The 17,046-nt window shown below is 40.2% G+C and overlaps 1 non-coding gene across 1 annotated transcript; it reads left to right on the top strand.

Annotated features, from left to right (window-relative positions):
• Positions 1-2,498: 2,498 nt before the first annotated feature.
• On the top strand, positions 2,499-2,569 carry TRNAG-GCC (transfer RNA glycine (anticodon GCC)). The gene has a single exon. It is a non-coding gene; the product is annotated as a tRNA-Gly (tRNA).
• The last annotated feature ends 14,477 nt before the right edge of the window (positions 2,570-17,046 follow it).

Here is a 17,046-nt window from a genome sequence, read left to right on the forward strand (position 1 = left end):
GGATTGGAGTCATCGTAAGATTTTTCAGAAACTATAGACTTTTGGCATTTCTAGGAGTAAAAATATTATGGATGTCATGTATGGAATCAAAACATAGGAATCATGCCTTTGAAAGAAAGGAACGAGCCATAACATACCTGGAAGCTCGCTTCTTGACTTTCCAACCTACCTTAAATCTTGAAATCTACATATAAAACCATTCATTCTATTATTAGGCCCGTTGTCATATACTTATCCTAAGCCTCCAAATAAATCTTTCTAGAATGTAAAAATTTCGGCAGCTCTCTACGTTTATATGCCTAACCCGAATCTCAACTCGGCAACCAACAACAACAACAATACCAACATCAACAACAATATTATCAACACCAAAATATTCCATAAACATCCCACACGATGTTTTATCCAATTTTCGACCATAAATCCCTTATACGCTCATTTAGTAACTTTTCATCCGTAGATAAGCTTAAATCAATACTAATAAGGAAAAGTTCATACCTTTCACCCGCTAGAATTGCAATATCTTCGATTATCGCCTTGAATCCAAGCCAATTTTCACCGCAATACGATAGTATAATCGCAGCTACGCGCTGTCCAACCTTAAATCCGGAGATTATACTTAATTCGCGTTAAAATCTAGTGGATAGAAGTTGGAAGAATTTTCTAGAAGGTTTGGGAAATATTTGGAGGATTCTTGGCTGAAAAATAAGGTTTTGGATCAGAATTGGTCCTTAAATAGTGGGTCAAATTCTGGTCGGGTCACTGTAGTAGTTACTGTAGCAAGTCGGTTACTGTAGCAGCACTGTAGCCCGCGTTTTTGCTTTGTCAGCCGAACTTGTAACGTCCATAATTCTCTACTTCGATTTCCTATCGACGAGCGATTTATTGGGTTGGAAACTAAACTCGACGAACTTCATTTTAGGCTTTTATCTTGCTTCAAAACTCCTCATCTACTAAAAGATATTCTCTCTCCAAGTTTGGCCAAAATTACCCCTCATATTCTCTTCCAAGTTCCAACAAATTTAATTTCCTTAATTCACTTGCCCTTCAATCCTTCCATAGCTTGCAATATGCACTTAAACCCTTGTAACCATAAGTTAAACACATATAAGCTCACATACCTCCTGAAAGGTAGCTCGAATCTCAACATACGATACTACCGGGTGTAACAAATGCAGTCAATTATGTCTCTCCTATAAGTTGGTTAGCTACCTCTCATTTTGTTCTAGGATTCTTCTTATTCGTAGGTCATTTGTGGCACGCAGGAAGGGCTCGTGCAGCTACAGCAGGATTTGAAAAAGGAATTGATCGTGACTTTGAACCTGTTCTTTCCATGACCCCTCTTAATTGAGATGAGACAGGAGATCCAATGCTTGAATGAAGTACAAATCACTTTAATTCAATCATACATCTTGGAATAAGCTTAAGTATTCCTTTTTTTTTTTCAACTCATTTTATCTAATTTATAGCTAATCTATTTTTCTGGCTTGGCTGGGTGGGATAGCCGAGCCATTCCCTTTTCTTTCGGATAGCAGATTGGGAAAAACCAATAAAGAAAAAAATCTATTCAATTAGCAAAAAAGGAGAGAGAGGGATTCGAACCCTCGATAGTTCTTTGTTCAAAACTATACCGGTTTTCAAGACCGGGGCTATCAACCACTCAGCCATCTCTCTCGAAAGACTATTTTTATTTTATTCCTCCGAATAGAACATGGCCATAGGGGTGGATACCCCCCGCTATCTGTATAAAGATCTCGGGGGCGAATCCACCGGTCGATCTATCTATCCGTATATAGATATATGATCTAGCATGCCCATTTGTGAAATAAAAAAAGAAATTTCTATTTCCCCCCCGCCCCGCTCCATGTATGAATAAAGTGCGAAAGGGAGTAGTAATAAGTCATATAGAATCGGTGGATTCATGATAAAGTAAAATCCCTCGATGACGTATTTTATCACAATTAATATTTTTGGTGATAGAGGGATCAAATGGTATATAGTTCATTTGTTAATAGCTTGGAGGATTAAAAACATGACTATTGCTTTTCAATTGGCTGTTTTTGCATTAATTATTACTTCATCAATCTTACTGATTAGTGTACCCGTTGTATTTGCGTCTCCTGATGGGTGGTCGAGTAACAAAAATGTTGTATTTTCTGGTACATCTTTATGGATTGGATTAGTCTTCTTGGTGGGTATCCTTAATTCTCTTATCTCTTGAACCTATTCGCCGCATGAGACCCAAAACCAAAATGAACCTCCTAATTTTTCTCGGTTGTGAGACACATTAAATTTGAATCTAAGTCCCCAAAGAAAATGCAAATCAAATAAAGAAAAAAAAACTAGAGGGGGGGGTCAAACTTCTTGAATAAAAAGAATACAATTCAAAAAATAATTGGAATCGTTCCGAAGAGAATAAGTGTCCGGGCACTGCACAAATAAGATCCGGTTATATATCATATATGGGTATATATATTGTGTATCAAGAACAAAAAAAAGCGGATATGGTCGAATGGTAAAATTTCTCTTTGCCAAGGAGAAGATGCGGGTTCGATTCCCGCTATCCGCCCAAGATCCAAGATAAAGTAATTTTTTTACTATTTATTTATTATTTCATTTCATAAATAGCATTAAATATATCCTTAAATTAAGAATTTGGTATAGTTGGCCGTGATAGTGTAGTGATTCTATCCCTCCATTACTTTTTCTTTTTCCTTCCACCCCCAAAAAGCGAAAGGCGGGAATTAATTACTAGTTAATAGAGTCAACCTTAAAATTGTTTGGCAAAACAAGATGTTGCGGAGACAGGATTTGAACCCGTAACCTCAAGGTTATGAGCCTTGCGAGCTATCAAACTGCTTTACCCCGCGCCGAAGATAAGAACTGAAAACTAATAGATAAACAAGGATTAAATGCACCCTTCCACCCTATCTGTGCAAATAGAATAGCCCATTTATACAGAATGGTAAAGGGGCTTCTATGATCATCAACCATAGAAATAGAAATGAAGCGTTAATACTTACCAACTTGATCTTGTTGCTCCTGGCAACAAACACGCATGAACCATTTCACGAAGTATGTGCCCGGATAGTCCAAAGTCTCGATAGTTAGCTCTCGGCCTTCCGGTCAAAAAACAATGTCGATGAAGGCGTGTAGGTGCACTATTCTGTGGTAGGGATTGTAACTTTCCATAAATTTCCCATTTGTCACTCAACGACGGAACCTTGCTTATTTCTTTTTTTGAGGATCGACGAATCGAATGATATTTTTGTTCAATTTTTGCCTCTTCTTCTCCCTCTGAATCAAACTTTTCCTTGCCATAATGGTTGAATTCCTATTAGTATCCGTGATACAAGTCAAATCCTAGATGTAGAAATAGAAGAAGGTGGACCCCCTCTCCGTCGAAAGAAATGAGATTATTGAGGATACACACATTAAAAATATTAACCAAATTTGCCTGACGTAGAGGCAATCAAGAAAGCCGCATAAGTGAATATATAACCTACAGAAAAGTGAGCTAATCCAACTAATCTTTCTTGTACAATGGAAAGGGCCACTAGTTTATCTCTCCAGCGAATCAAATTGGCCAAAGGTGTGCGTTCATGAGCCCATTGTTACACCTTGGAAATTTTTCGTTAACGTACGGTGAATAGACTAACGAAGGGCACGAAGTATACGATGTCTTGGTAAGTAAGAGATAACATTTGACGATTCTAAATAAGATTTCAAGGTATTTGAAGTAAGAAGAAGACGGTCGTTAAGGAAGTAAGGTATATGTTGTGTGTCGGGCAAGATTTACGAGTATCGAATTAGTGATGACTTAATGATGTTTTGGAGAAGAGTGATAACGACCCTTAGATTAGTATTGAGGTGTTAAACAAGTGTTAAGAAGGTTCCATAAGAATTGGAGATCAAACGAGTCGACGAGAACGAACTTCGGACAACTGGGCATTATACGGCCAAACATACTGGCCGTATAAAACATACGGACCGTATGTCCAACCGTATGTTCTACCCAGAATGAGGGTCTTCACTGGACCAAACATACGGTCTAGACATATGGTCAGTATAAAATATACGGACCGTATGTTAGTGTCGGATTCCAAAACGATATAAGGACCCTCTCTCTCATTTAATTCATTTCATTTCCCTTCTTCACAACTCAAGAACCCTCTAGAATCCTCTCCATTCTTCATCCATAAGAACCCAAGATAAATTGATGACCAACTTCATCAAACCAACAAAATTAAGAGTGTGAAGCTCATCAAAGTTCATCCAAGCCAAGAAATCCCATTGGAAGTGAACTAGGGTTTTGGTGCAAGAAGAGTATTTCCACTCAAGGCTTATTCTTCCATTATCTAAGGTGAGTTTTATGGTATTTTCATATTGTTTGAGGTATTGAAAAGTTGAAACACTTGGATTGTAGAAGAATATATAAAATGGGTCATAAATATGGGAATAGTGTCATTGTTGAGCCATAGCTTGGATTGAGTCATGATTATTGACATGTTATGATTGTAAGTAAGTTATGAATGACATTTAGAACATGGGATAAGCATTATATGTGAAAGAACGCGATAGTGAACTATGACCATGGTTATGGAGGAATTGAAGTGAAATTGTGAAATGTGGATAATGTAAATGAATGATGATTGTTGCCTACGATATTGTGAATGTTGTTATGGATGTTTGGGAGTTGATATGGAATATGAGGGAAGTTGTATAAACAAAGAAAATGCTGCCCAATTTTCTCTAGCTTTAGTAAGCACGTTCTTGGAATCGTTTAGCTAATGTAAATGCGAATTCTCTTGAAGGTAGAAACGTGGGCATTGAAGGAGAACGAGCAAGCGATAAAATAGTTAAATGAAAGAGGTATGTGAGGCTAGTCCTTTCTTTCTAAGGCATGAATCTTATGGCATGATTTTCCCTCCTTCTCCATGAATCTCCTACACTCCGAAAAACTAAGAGTCTATGTTCATGAATAGCCATATGAGATAAGAGATACATTACGAATACACTAATGATGATGATGAGCTTAAGTCTAAAGATTCTAGAGTCCATGATATGATGTTCCTACAAAGCTAATGATGTTATCTATAATCCATTGATGTTGTTTATTAGATACACTCACCTTATATGCTAATTCCTTCAAGGTGAGGCAGAATGTTTATAAATGCTCCATAATGAAATCGGGGGTTTACGACCTTATGTCACCCCGATAAAGTACAGTTGTCTTTGAGTTTCTATGCATGCATTATGATGAGTACATGATGATGATATTACACCGCGCTTATATGGCCGGGCAGACACCGCTAAGGGGGCAGCGTATACACCCTGTCTAGATGGCATGGCCAGACACCACTGGTGGGCGGCATGAGATGGTTCCCCGGACGCGGGAGGCCTCGACACGGGCTAATGATTATCACACCGTACCTATAAGGTCGGGCAGCTTATACATATATGCATACATGATATGATGATGATTATGAAGTAAGCCAGCATGCATTATTTCTTTTATAATTGACAGTCAGTTACAAATTGCTCCTCATTTGATGCTTCCTTATTTCATTGACGTATTATTATTGTTTATGCCTTACATACTCAGTACAATGTTCGTACTGACGTCCGTTTTCTTTGGACGCGTGTTTCATGCCCCACAGGTAGACAGGGAGGTGATCCAGACTCGTAGGAGCTATTAGCTGACTTGAGAGCACTCCATTGTCCCGGAGGTGCCATTGATTATTCTTTTGGTATATATATATATATATATATTGGGCACGACGGGGTCCTGTCCCGTCCATATGTCTAGTACTCTAGTAGAGGCTCGTAGATGCGTATGTGTAGGTAGTATGGTCTCACAGTTTCTCCTCATATGTATATACATTATTTTGATTTTGATAGCCGAAGGGCTTATGTATATAAATTAAATATGTTTCAAGTGAAAAATGGTTTTACTATGATTTGAGCATAAGAAATATGAATGAACGCAGGATGAGTAATAGAATGAGTGGTGCTCGGTGGTTAGCCCCGTGTACCCGTCATGGCCCTAGTCGGGTCGTGACAAATGTGGTATTAGAGCAGTTCAGTCCTAGGAAGTGTCAACGAGCCGTGTCTAGTAGAGTCTTATTTATGGTGTGTTGCATGCCACACTAATAAACAGGAGGCTGCAGGGCATTCAGGAAAAATGACCATCTTTCATCTTAAGAGATCGTGCGATAGAGCTGTGTTATAAGATTTTCTCCTCCCTAATAGTGTGCTATGGTTTTAGAAATGCCGCCAAAGGGAAAGGCTAAAGCCGCCCAGAAAGGCAAGACTACGATGAAAAGGCGGGTAGAAAGAGAGCTGCCAATGATTGTAGAAGAGGGCGAATCACATAATGAGGCTCCGTCTAATGCTTCTTCCACCCAGCCTATTACAGAAGAACAAGAAGGGGCTTCAGCTCTAGCTCCTATGCCTCCAGTTCCCCCATCGACTACTTCGGGTCAACACGTGACCGAAGCTATTCATCTATTGACGTAGTTAGTTGCCGTTCAGGCGCAGCGGCAGAATGCGGGTCCAAGTGATTGGTTAACTAGTACCAGAGCCCGTGATTTCATGAGTTTGAATCCTCCAAGTTTTTCAGGTCAAAGCCGGATGAAGACCCGCAAAGTTTTATTGATGAAATGTTGAGGACATTGAAGATTATTCATGCCTCCGAAACCGAATCTGTGGAGTTGGCATCTTATAGACTCCGAGATGTGGCGGTATTATGGTACAACAATTAGATATCATCAAGAAAAGAAGATGCGTCCCCTCCCGTTTGGCAAGAATTTGTGGATGCCTTCATCCGCCACTATTTGCCACCCAAGATTCGCTGAGCTAGAGCGGATAGATTCCTAAATTTAAAGCAAGAAAATATGAGTGCCCGGGAGTATAGCCTTCAGTTTAATTCATTGGCTAGATATGCCCCAACTATGGTGGTCGACATGGGAGATAGGGTGCACAGGTTTGTGAGTGGCTTAGGGCCGCATTTATTTAAGGATTGTTTGACGGCTTCGTTGCAAGATGGGATGGATATTTCCGGCATTCAAGCCCATGCCCAGAATCTAGAAGGATAACAACATCCACAAAGGGGTGATCGTGATATTGATAGAGGGCAAAGCAAGAGGGCCAGATCTGGGGGCGGTAGTGACTACGAGAGGGGGATCGAGGCGATCGTATCCTAGACACTCGGAGTCGGCCCGGCGACTAGTGCACCTCTATGATTTACGGGTAGGAGATTTGATCGCTCATTTCGTTCAGGACAGGGTCAGAGTTCGAGGGCCCCAGGTTCTCAGTTTGGGGGAGATTATAGCCAGAGAAGACCCCCAGTACCGTGATGCAGCCAGTGCGGTAGATTACATTCTGGACAGTGTTGCCAAGGTTCAGATGCTTGTTATGCCTGTGGCAAGGTTGGGCACATGATGCGAGATTGCCCGTCGATGACCGGTAGAGTTGGGGTTCGACCCACGGGATCGGCGGGCGCTCTTCTTCGATGCGCCCGGTAGAACGGACTCTCAGTTCCCGCGAGGCCTAGGTAGAGGCCGAGGGGGAGCATCTACTTCAGGTGCCACTCAGCCCAGTATGTATGCTTTGGCCGGACGACAGGATCTTGAGTCCTCCCCAGATGTGGTTACATGTATATTATTCGTATTTTCCTATGATGTGTATGCATTGACAGATATGGGTTCTACCCTATCTTATATTACTCCGTATGTTACTGGTCGTATTGGGGTAAAACCCGAGCCAATTAAACCTTTTGAGGTATCTACTCCGGTTGGTGATCCCGTGATAGCTAGACAAGTGTACAAAGATTGTGTAATTGTGATATGTGACCGCCAGACTAACGCTGATTTAGTTGAGCTGGAAATGTTAGATTTCGATGTGATTATGGGTATGGATTGGTTGGCCTCATGTTATGCTAATGTTGATTGCCGAATGAAAGTAGTTCGATTTCAATTTCCGGGAGAGCCCGTACTTGAATGGAAGGGTAATACAGCATCTCCAAGAGGTAGGTTTATTTCCTACCTTAAAGCAAGAAAGATGATAGCTAAGGGCTATATTTATCACTTAGTCCGAGTTCATGACACTGAAGCAAAGTCGCCAACTTTTCAATCCGTTTCGATAGTGAATGAATTTCCAGATGAACTTCCAGGCCTTCCTCCGGAAATAGAAATTGATTTCGCTATTGATGTGTTTGCCGGGCACCAAGCCTATTTCTATTCCTCCTTACCGGATGGCTCCGGCAGAATTGAAAGAGCTAAAGGCACAGTTGAAAGATTTGCTTGAGAAGGGGTTTATTAGACTCAGTTCATTACCGTGGGGAGCACCTGTCCTATTTGTAAGAAAGAAAGAGGGCTCCCTATGAATGTGCATCGATTATAGGCAGTTGAATAAGGTGACGATAAAGAACAAATATCCTCTTCCAAGGATTGATAATTTGTTTGATCAATTCCAAGGTGCCAAGTGGTTTTCCAAAATAGACTTGAGGTCAGGTTATCATTAAGTGAGAGTTAAAGAAGAAGATATTCCCAAAACAGGTTTTAGAACGATATATGGCCATTATGAATTTCGGGTGATGTCATTCGGGTTAACAAATGCCCCGGCAGTGTTCATGAATTTGATGAATAATGTATTCAGGCCTCTCTCAGATTTATTCGTAATAGTATTCATTGACGATATTCTGGTGTACTCTCGCACAGAATCAGAGCATGCAGACCATTTACGTATTGTTCTTGGAATTCTTCGAACTCGGGAATTGTATGCAAAATTTTCAAAGTGTGAGTTTTGGCTGAATTCGGTAACATTCTTAGGTCATGTTATTTCAGATGATGGCATTCGAGTTGATAACCAGAAAATTGAAGCTGTGAAGACTTGGCCAAGGCCTACGACGCCTACAGAAGTCCGTAGTTTTCTGGGGTTGGCAGGTTACTATAGAAGGTTCGTAGAGGGATTTTCCTCTCTTTCGGCTCCATTGACGAAGCTAACCCAAAGGTCAGCTAAATTTCAGTGGAATGATGCTTGTGAACGCGACTTCAAGAGTTGAACGACAGTTAACCTCGGCCCCGGTCTTGACACTCCCGAAGGGCAGATGGTTATATTGTATATTGCGATGCTTATGGCATTGGATTAGGATGTGTATTGATGCGGCACGGTAAAGTCATTGCTTATGCTTCGAGACAACTGCGGAAACATGAAAAGAACTACCCAACTCATGATCTCGAATTGGCTGCAGTTATACATACATTAAAGATGTAGAGACATTACTTGTATGGTGTGCATGTTGATATTTACACAGATCACAAGTGTCTTCAATACATTTTCAAACAGAAGGAGTTGAATCTGCGGCAGAGGCGGTGTTAGAATTATTGAAAGATTATGACGTGAGTATTTTATACCACCCCGGAAAGGCAAATGTAGTAGCTAATGTGCTTAGCCGCCGATCAATGGACAACCTATGTGAAGTTCCTTCGGAGAAGAAAGAATTGATTCATGAGCTCCACCAACTAGCTAGCCTTGGAGTATGTCTAATTGATTCCGGTAGTGCAGGAATTGGTATTAGTAATCCCACGGTTTCGTCCTTGAATATAGAAGTGAAAGAACGTCAATATGAAGATCCTCAGCTGAGCCATTATAGAGACACATTTCATGAAAAAGAGAAGTCTCCATTTGAAACATCTATGGATGGAATTCTTAGATACCGAGGCAGGTTATGTGTTCTGAATGTTGCAGAATTACGTCATCGAAACCTCGAAGAAGCTCATTACTCTCGGTATTCTATTCACCCAGGAGCGACGAAGATGTATCATGATCTCAAGTTGATATATTGGTGGGATGGAATGAAGAGAGACATAGCAGAATTTGTAGCTCAATGTCTAAATTGCCAGCAAGTGAAAATCGAACATCAAAAGCCAGGAGGATTATTGCAAGCAATGGACATTCCTATTTGGAAACGGGAAGTGATCAATATGGATTTTATTGTGGGGTTACCTCATTCCCGAGGTAAGTATGATTCCATATGGGTGATCGTGGACAGACTCACGAAAGCAGCATATTTTCTTCCAGTCAGAACCACATACTCAGCAGAAGATTATGCAAGGTTGTATCTCAAGGATATTGTGAGACTTCATGGTGTTCCGATATCCATTATTATAGACAGAGGATCGCAATTTACAGCTAAGTTATGGAAATCATTCCAAGAAGGTCTAGGTACTCAAGTAAAGCTTAGCACGACATTTCATCCGTAGAATGATGGGCAAGATGAACGCACTATTCAGACCTTGGAGGATATGCTAAGAGCATGTGTTCTAGATTTCGGTGGTAGTTGGGATGACCACTTACCCCATATTGAGTTTGCATATAATAATAGCTACCATTCCAGTATCCAAATGACTCCGTATGAAGCTTTATATGGAAGGAAGTGCAGGTCTCCAATTGGATGGTTTGAGATAGGAGAAGTACATCTAATAGGCCCTGAGTTGATTCAACAAGCAGTAGAAAAATTTAAGGTGATCCGAGTTCGATTGTTGACAGCCCAAAGTCGCCAAAAATCTTATGCGGACAACCGCCGGCGAGACTTAGAATTTCAAGTTGATGACTGGATATTTTTGAAGGTGTCGCCAATGAAAGGTGTGATGAGATTTGGCAAGAAAGGGAAATTGACTCCTCGATATATCGGACCCTATAAGATTATCTGCAAGGTGGGTCAAGTAGCTTATGAATTGGACTTGCCTTTAGAACTTGAAACAGTCTATCCAGTTTTCCATGTCTTAATGCTCCGCAAGTGTGTTGGGGATCCTACGAGGATTGTTCCAATAGATGATGTTCAAGTGACAGAAAAATTAGTTTATGAAGAAGTGCCCATTGCCATATTAGACAGGCAAGTACGGAGACTTCGAAATAAGGAAGTAGCTTCAGTTAAAGTCTTGTGGCGAAATAAAAACTGAGAAGAAATGACTTAGGAGGCGGAAGATAAGATAAAATCCACATATCCGCACTTATTTCAGCCCCCGGAAGAGATCCATGATGAGACGTCGAGTTTATGAGGTATGTATGTTTTCTTTTTATGCATATGGGTCGTGTGTGGCCAACTTATATTGCTATTGTGTTGTGGCCCCGTGAGGCAACGTTATTATGGGCTGTTGTGAAAGGATGGTAGTGCCATATTACAAGGGAAACTCTGGCAAAATTTTCGTAGAATTCCCGAGTGTTTAACATTCGAGGACGAATGTTCCAAAAGGGGGGAAGAATGTTACACCTTGAAAATTTTCCGTTAACGTACAGTGAATAGACTAACGAAGGGCACGAAGTATACCATGTCTTGGTAAGTAAGAGATAACATTTGACGATTCTAAATGAGATTTCAAGGTATTTGAAGTAAGAAGAAGAAGGTTGTTAAGGAAAGCAAGGTATATGTTGTGTGTCAGGCAAGATTTACGAGTATCGAATTAGTGATGACTTAATGATGTTTTGGAGAAGAGTGATAACGACCCTTAGATTGGTATTGAGGTGTTAAACAAGTGTTAAGAAGGTTCCATAAGGATTGGAGATCAAACGAGTCGACGAGAACGAACTTCGGAAAGCTGGGCATTATACGGCCAAACATACTGGCCGTATAAAACATACGGACCGTATGTCCAACCGTATGTTCTGCCCAGAATGAGGGTCTTCACTGGACCAAACATATGGTCCAGACATACGGTCAGTATAAAATATACGAACCGTATGTTGGTCCGTATGTTAGTGTCAGATTCCAAAACGATATAAGGACCCTCTCTCTCATTTAATTCATTTCATTTCCCTTCTCCACAACTCAAGAACCCTCTAGAATCCTCTCTATTCTTCATCCATAAGAACCCAAGATAAATTGATGATCAACTTCATCAAACCAACAAAATTAAGAGTGTGAAGCTCATCAAAGTTCATCCAAGCCAAGAAATCCCATTGGAAGTGAACTAGGGTTTTGGTGCAAGAAGAGTATTTCCACTCAAGGATTATTCTTCCATTATCTAAGGTGAGTTTTATGGTATTTCCATGTTGTTTGAGGTATTTAAAAGTTGAAACACTTGGATTGTACAAGAATATAGAAAATGGGTCATAAATGTGGGAATAGTGTCATTGTTGGGCCATAGCTTGGATTGAGTCATGATTATTGATATGTTGTGATTGTAAGTAAGTTATGAATGACATTTAGAACATGGGATAAGCATTACATGTTAAAGAATGCGATAGTGAACTATGACCATGGTTATGGAGGAATTGAAGTGAAATTGTGAAATGTGGATAATGTAAATGAATGATGATTGTTGCCTACGATATTGTGAATACTGTTATGGATGTTTGGGAGTTGATATGGAATATGAGGGAAGTTGTATAAACAAAGAAAATGCTTCCCAATTTTCTCTAGCTTTAGTAAGCACGTTCTTGTAATCGTTTAGCTAATGTAAATGCGAATTCTCTTGAAGGTAGAAACGTGGGCATTGAAGGAGAATGAGCGAGAGATAGAATAGTTAAACGAAAGAGGTATGTGAGGCTAGTCCTTTCTTTCTAAGGCATGAATCTTATGGCATGATTTTCCCTCCTTCTCCATGAATCTCCTACACTCCGGAAAACTAAGAGTCTATGTTCATGAATAGCCATATGAGATAAGAGATACATTACGAATACGATAATGATGATGATGAGCTTAAGTCTAAAGATTCTAGAGTCCATGATATGATGTTTCTACAAAGCTAATGATGTTATCTAAAATTCATTGATGTTGTTTATTATATACACACACCTTATATGCTAAATCCTTCAAGGTGAGGCAGAATGCTTATAAATGCTCCATAATGAAATCGGGGGTTTACGACCTTATGTCACCCCGATAGAGTACAGTTGTCTTTGAGTTTCTATGCATGCATTATGATGAGTACATGATGATGATATTACACCGCGCCTATATGGCCGGGCGGACACGACTAAGGCGGCGGCGTATACACAATGTCTAGATGGCATGGGCGGACACCCGCGGTGGGCGACATGAGATGGTACCCGGATGCGGGAGGGCACGGATGCGGAGCTAATGATTATCACACCGTACCTATAAGGTCGGGCAGACTTATACATATACGCATACATGATATGATGATGATTATGAAGTAAGCCGACGCTGCATTATTTTCTTTTATAATTGACAGTCAGCACAGATTGCTCCTCATTTGATGCTTCCTTATTTCATTGACGTATTATTATTGTTTATGCCTTACATACTCAGTACAATGTTCGTACTGACGTCCGTTTTCTTTGGACGCTGTGTTCATGCCCACAGGTAGACAGGGAGGTGATTGTCACGACCCAGCCCCATAGGCCGTGACTAGTGCCCGAGCTGGGCACTCGTACCCGCCTATCAGCGATAGTCAGATCATGGCAAACATATTAGGAACTTATACGTACAGTAAGGCACGACATTGCACACACATATATACATATATCATATATATATATATACAGAATATAACACGACTGATCGGTGCTACCCACAACCCACTTTTATGTCTATAGGCCTCTAAGAACAATACAGAATCATATGACGGGACAGGGCCCCGCCGTACCCCCGAATAAATATATACACATATAACAAAAAAAGTACGCACCAAAATGGGCTCCCGGACAAGGGAGCTCTCCAAAGTAGGCTGAGTGGGGATCCTAGGCCGGCGGCTCACCCAAACGAGTACCTGCACCTGCGCGGCATGAAACGCAGCCCCCGAAGAAAGGGGGTCAGTACGGAATATGTACTGAGCATGTAAAGCATGGAATACAGTAAGCAAAATCGTACGAAAATAAAGAGTATGGAACTGGAGTACAGTGCCAAAAGGCCTACCTTTGAACATAGACAATGCATGATCATGTCACAAACATAAGTAATCATCATATACATATGCATATACATAGCGTGTCCCGGCCCTCTAGTGAGGGACTCGGTGAATAGAATCATCATATGCCATCCTGGCCGCCATCCCCGTCTCATCACACCATCATATATATATATATATATATATAGCGTGTCCCGGCCCTTTAGTGAGGGACTCGGTGAATAATGCAGTAGAATGTGTACGAATGCGTGTCCTGGCCCGGGACTCAGTGAAAGACATATTGAGCTTTGCACGAGCAGAGTAGTGAGAAACCATATGCATATAAATCATATCAAAGACTCGATGAAATAAGTTAAACGAATTATCATTTGAAAATCGGACAAGAATTATGCCAAGTACCTTTCGGACATTTCTCGGGACATGTCAAATCGAACTTTGGAAGTCATGGCTACGTATTGAAATTATATGCGGAACAATCCACGTTTTAGACTCGGTAAATAAATAAGTAAGTAACTAAACTTGGAAGTCGGAATAGTAAGCATAATATGTTCTTTCAGTCAAACCGATAGAACTATACAACGGAACGTCTCGGGGGCCCACGGACAAGTATCAAACCAATCCGGGCCCAGCTATAGAAGTTAGCGTCATCATACGCTACAGAACCTCCTACGAGCATATCGAGGTGATCCGAGCCCTTGTGCGCAAGTTACGCTCGTTCGTAGTTTCGGGATCTTTTTTACGAACACTTCTTTAGGCACGCTTAAAATTTAAACATACTAAAGACACAAGGATCATAACATGTCTACGTTAAGAATATTAATATTAAGAGGCGCAATAAAGTCGGGAACGCGCTCGGATCGCAAGAGTAGAATTACCCCGAGGCTCGTATGATATTTCCCTTATGTCTAAGACATGCCAAGGAAAGGAAGGGTGAGCTTTACATACCTCGTTCGCTCTCCAAGCTAATCCAAACCTCAAGTCTCGGGCACACCAAAATCTACATAACGCCAATATGCCAAACATTAGCTAAGCACTTAGGCATTCAATTCCAAATGAACATTAAATTCTACAGAAATTTGGGCAGCATTTCCCCTGTAAATACACCATCCCCGAGATTTTAACTCGGCCAAATTCATCAACAACAACACCAACAACCAAACTACAACTTCAATAATCAATTCAAAATACATTCTAACATTAAATACACTTTTCTATATAATTCAACCATATTCATAATATTCCAATATACTCACTTCCACTATTTACATTCAAATCAATATCAACGTTTATACATTCGATTCTTAATCAAAAACCATTCAACCAATATTCAAGGACGCTTCAAACAATTCACACAATTCCAAACAATCCAGACAACTCTCCATTTCACCCAAATTCTCCCCCAAACCCGAGAACAACATGATCCACATTCTTCTCTTCCAAATTCATGAATTACACTAATAATCCACACATTAGCAATGTGATTTCTATAACTACAAAAATTACATAAAATTCACATTAAACTTGCATCTTTCATCCTAAAATCCATAACGACGACAACCAAAATAATAACGACGATTTGTTCATTCCTAACTACACCAAAGGAGGACCATTCGGCCAACACCATACACCTATACAAAGATGATTTCCATTATTTTCTTCACACTACAACAATCAAAACATGCTAACTAACATTAATTCATTACTTCCAACACAATATACACCTACACGGCAAACACCACCTACACAACTTCAACTTCAACTTGATTTCTATCATGAATTTTTTCCATTTAGCATACTACAACACATATAAACCATTCATAACACATAAAACAAGATTAGAACTCACCTTTCTTCTTCAACTTCTCAACTTGCCTAAAGTTGGCCAAGGATGAAAACGAGCAATCTAACGCTTCCAACAACACTTCCACGTTAATGAGCACCCTTGAATTAGTAGGAAAACTAGAAGAAATTATTTTTGGGATGAAGATTTTTGATCTTCCATTTCTTCATGCCATGGCCGAACACCCCCCCCCTTAAGTTGGCTCTCCAATTTTTCTTGAAATTTCTAGAGATGAAGTGATGAAATAAGATGACTTAGTCATCTTTTATTCCACATAATGGCCAACCATGTGGCCATGGCCCACATGCCACATGGCCGGCCACATGGCCCCCTTATTTCTTTTTTTTTTTGTTGAATTTTCAACTTTCGAAAAATAGAACACTTTCAAAAAATGGAATTGACCCCAAATGCTTCTTTAATATTTCCATACCAATAAAATCATACACAACTTAAGCCTTTAAAGCAAACAAAAGTCTCTACTTCATATCTCGGAATGGTCTTGTCCTTATCTTATCGTGGTTGACTCGGATTATCCCGACGTACAAAATACGGGATATAACAGTGACCCAGACTCGTAGGAGCTATTAGCTGACTTGAGAGCACTCCATTGTCCCAGAGGTGCCATTGATTATTCTTTTGGTGTATATATATATATTTTGGGCACGACGGGGTCCCGTCCTGTCCATATGTCTAGTACTCTAGTAGAGGCTCGTAAATGCGTATGTGTGGGTAGTATGGTCTCACAGTTTCTCCTCATATGTATATACATTATTTTGATTTTGATAGCCGAAGGGCTTATGTATATAAAGTAAATATGTTTCAAGTGAAAAATGGTTTTACTATGATTTGAGCATAAGAAATATGAATGAACGCAGGATGAGTAATAGAATGAGTGGTGCTCGGTGGTTAGCCCCGGGTACCCGTCATGGCCCTAGTCGGGTCGTGACACCCATGCTAAAGTTTCAATCAATTCCTGCCAATATCCACGCCAAGAAATTAAGAACATAAATCCAGTAGCCCTAACAAGATGTCCAAATAAGAACATCCATGCGCAAATCGATAAACTATTCATACCAAAAGGGTTATATCCATTGATAAGTTGTGAAGAGTTTAACCATAAATAATCCTTTAACCAGCCCATCAAATAAGCTGGAAGATTCATTAAATCGTGAAACGTTACCCCGCCATAATGTGATGTGCTTCCAATGCCAATAAAAAGTAACCCATCCAATAGTATTTAACATCCAAAAAACTCGCCATAAAACGCGTCCCATGCTGAAATATCACAAGTACCACCTGGTCCTAGGCCATCGCACGAAAAACTATAACCAA

Source organism: Lycium ferocissimum, chromosome 6 (assembly GCF_029784015.1).
Source record: "Lycium ferocissimum isolate CSIRO_LF1 chromosome 6, AGI_CSIRO_Lferr_CH_V1, whole genome shotgun sequence".
Taxonomy (NCBI): domain Eukaryota; kingdom Viridiplantae; phylum Streptophyta; class Magnoliopsida; order Solanales; family Solanaceae; genus Lycium; species Lycium ferocissimum.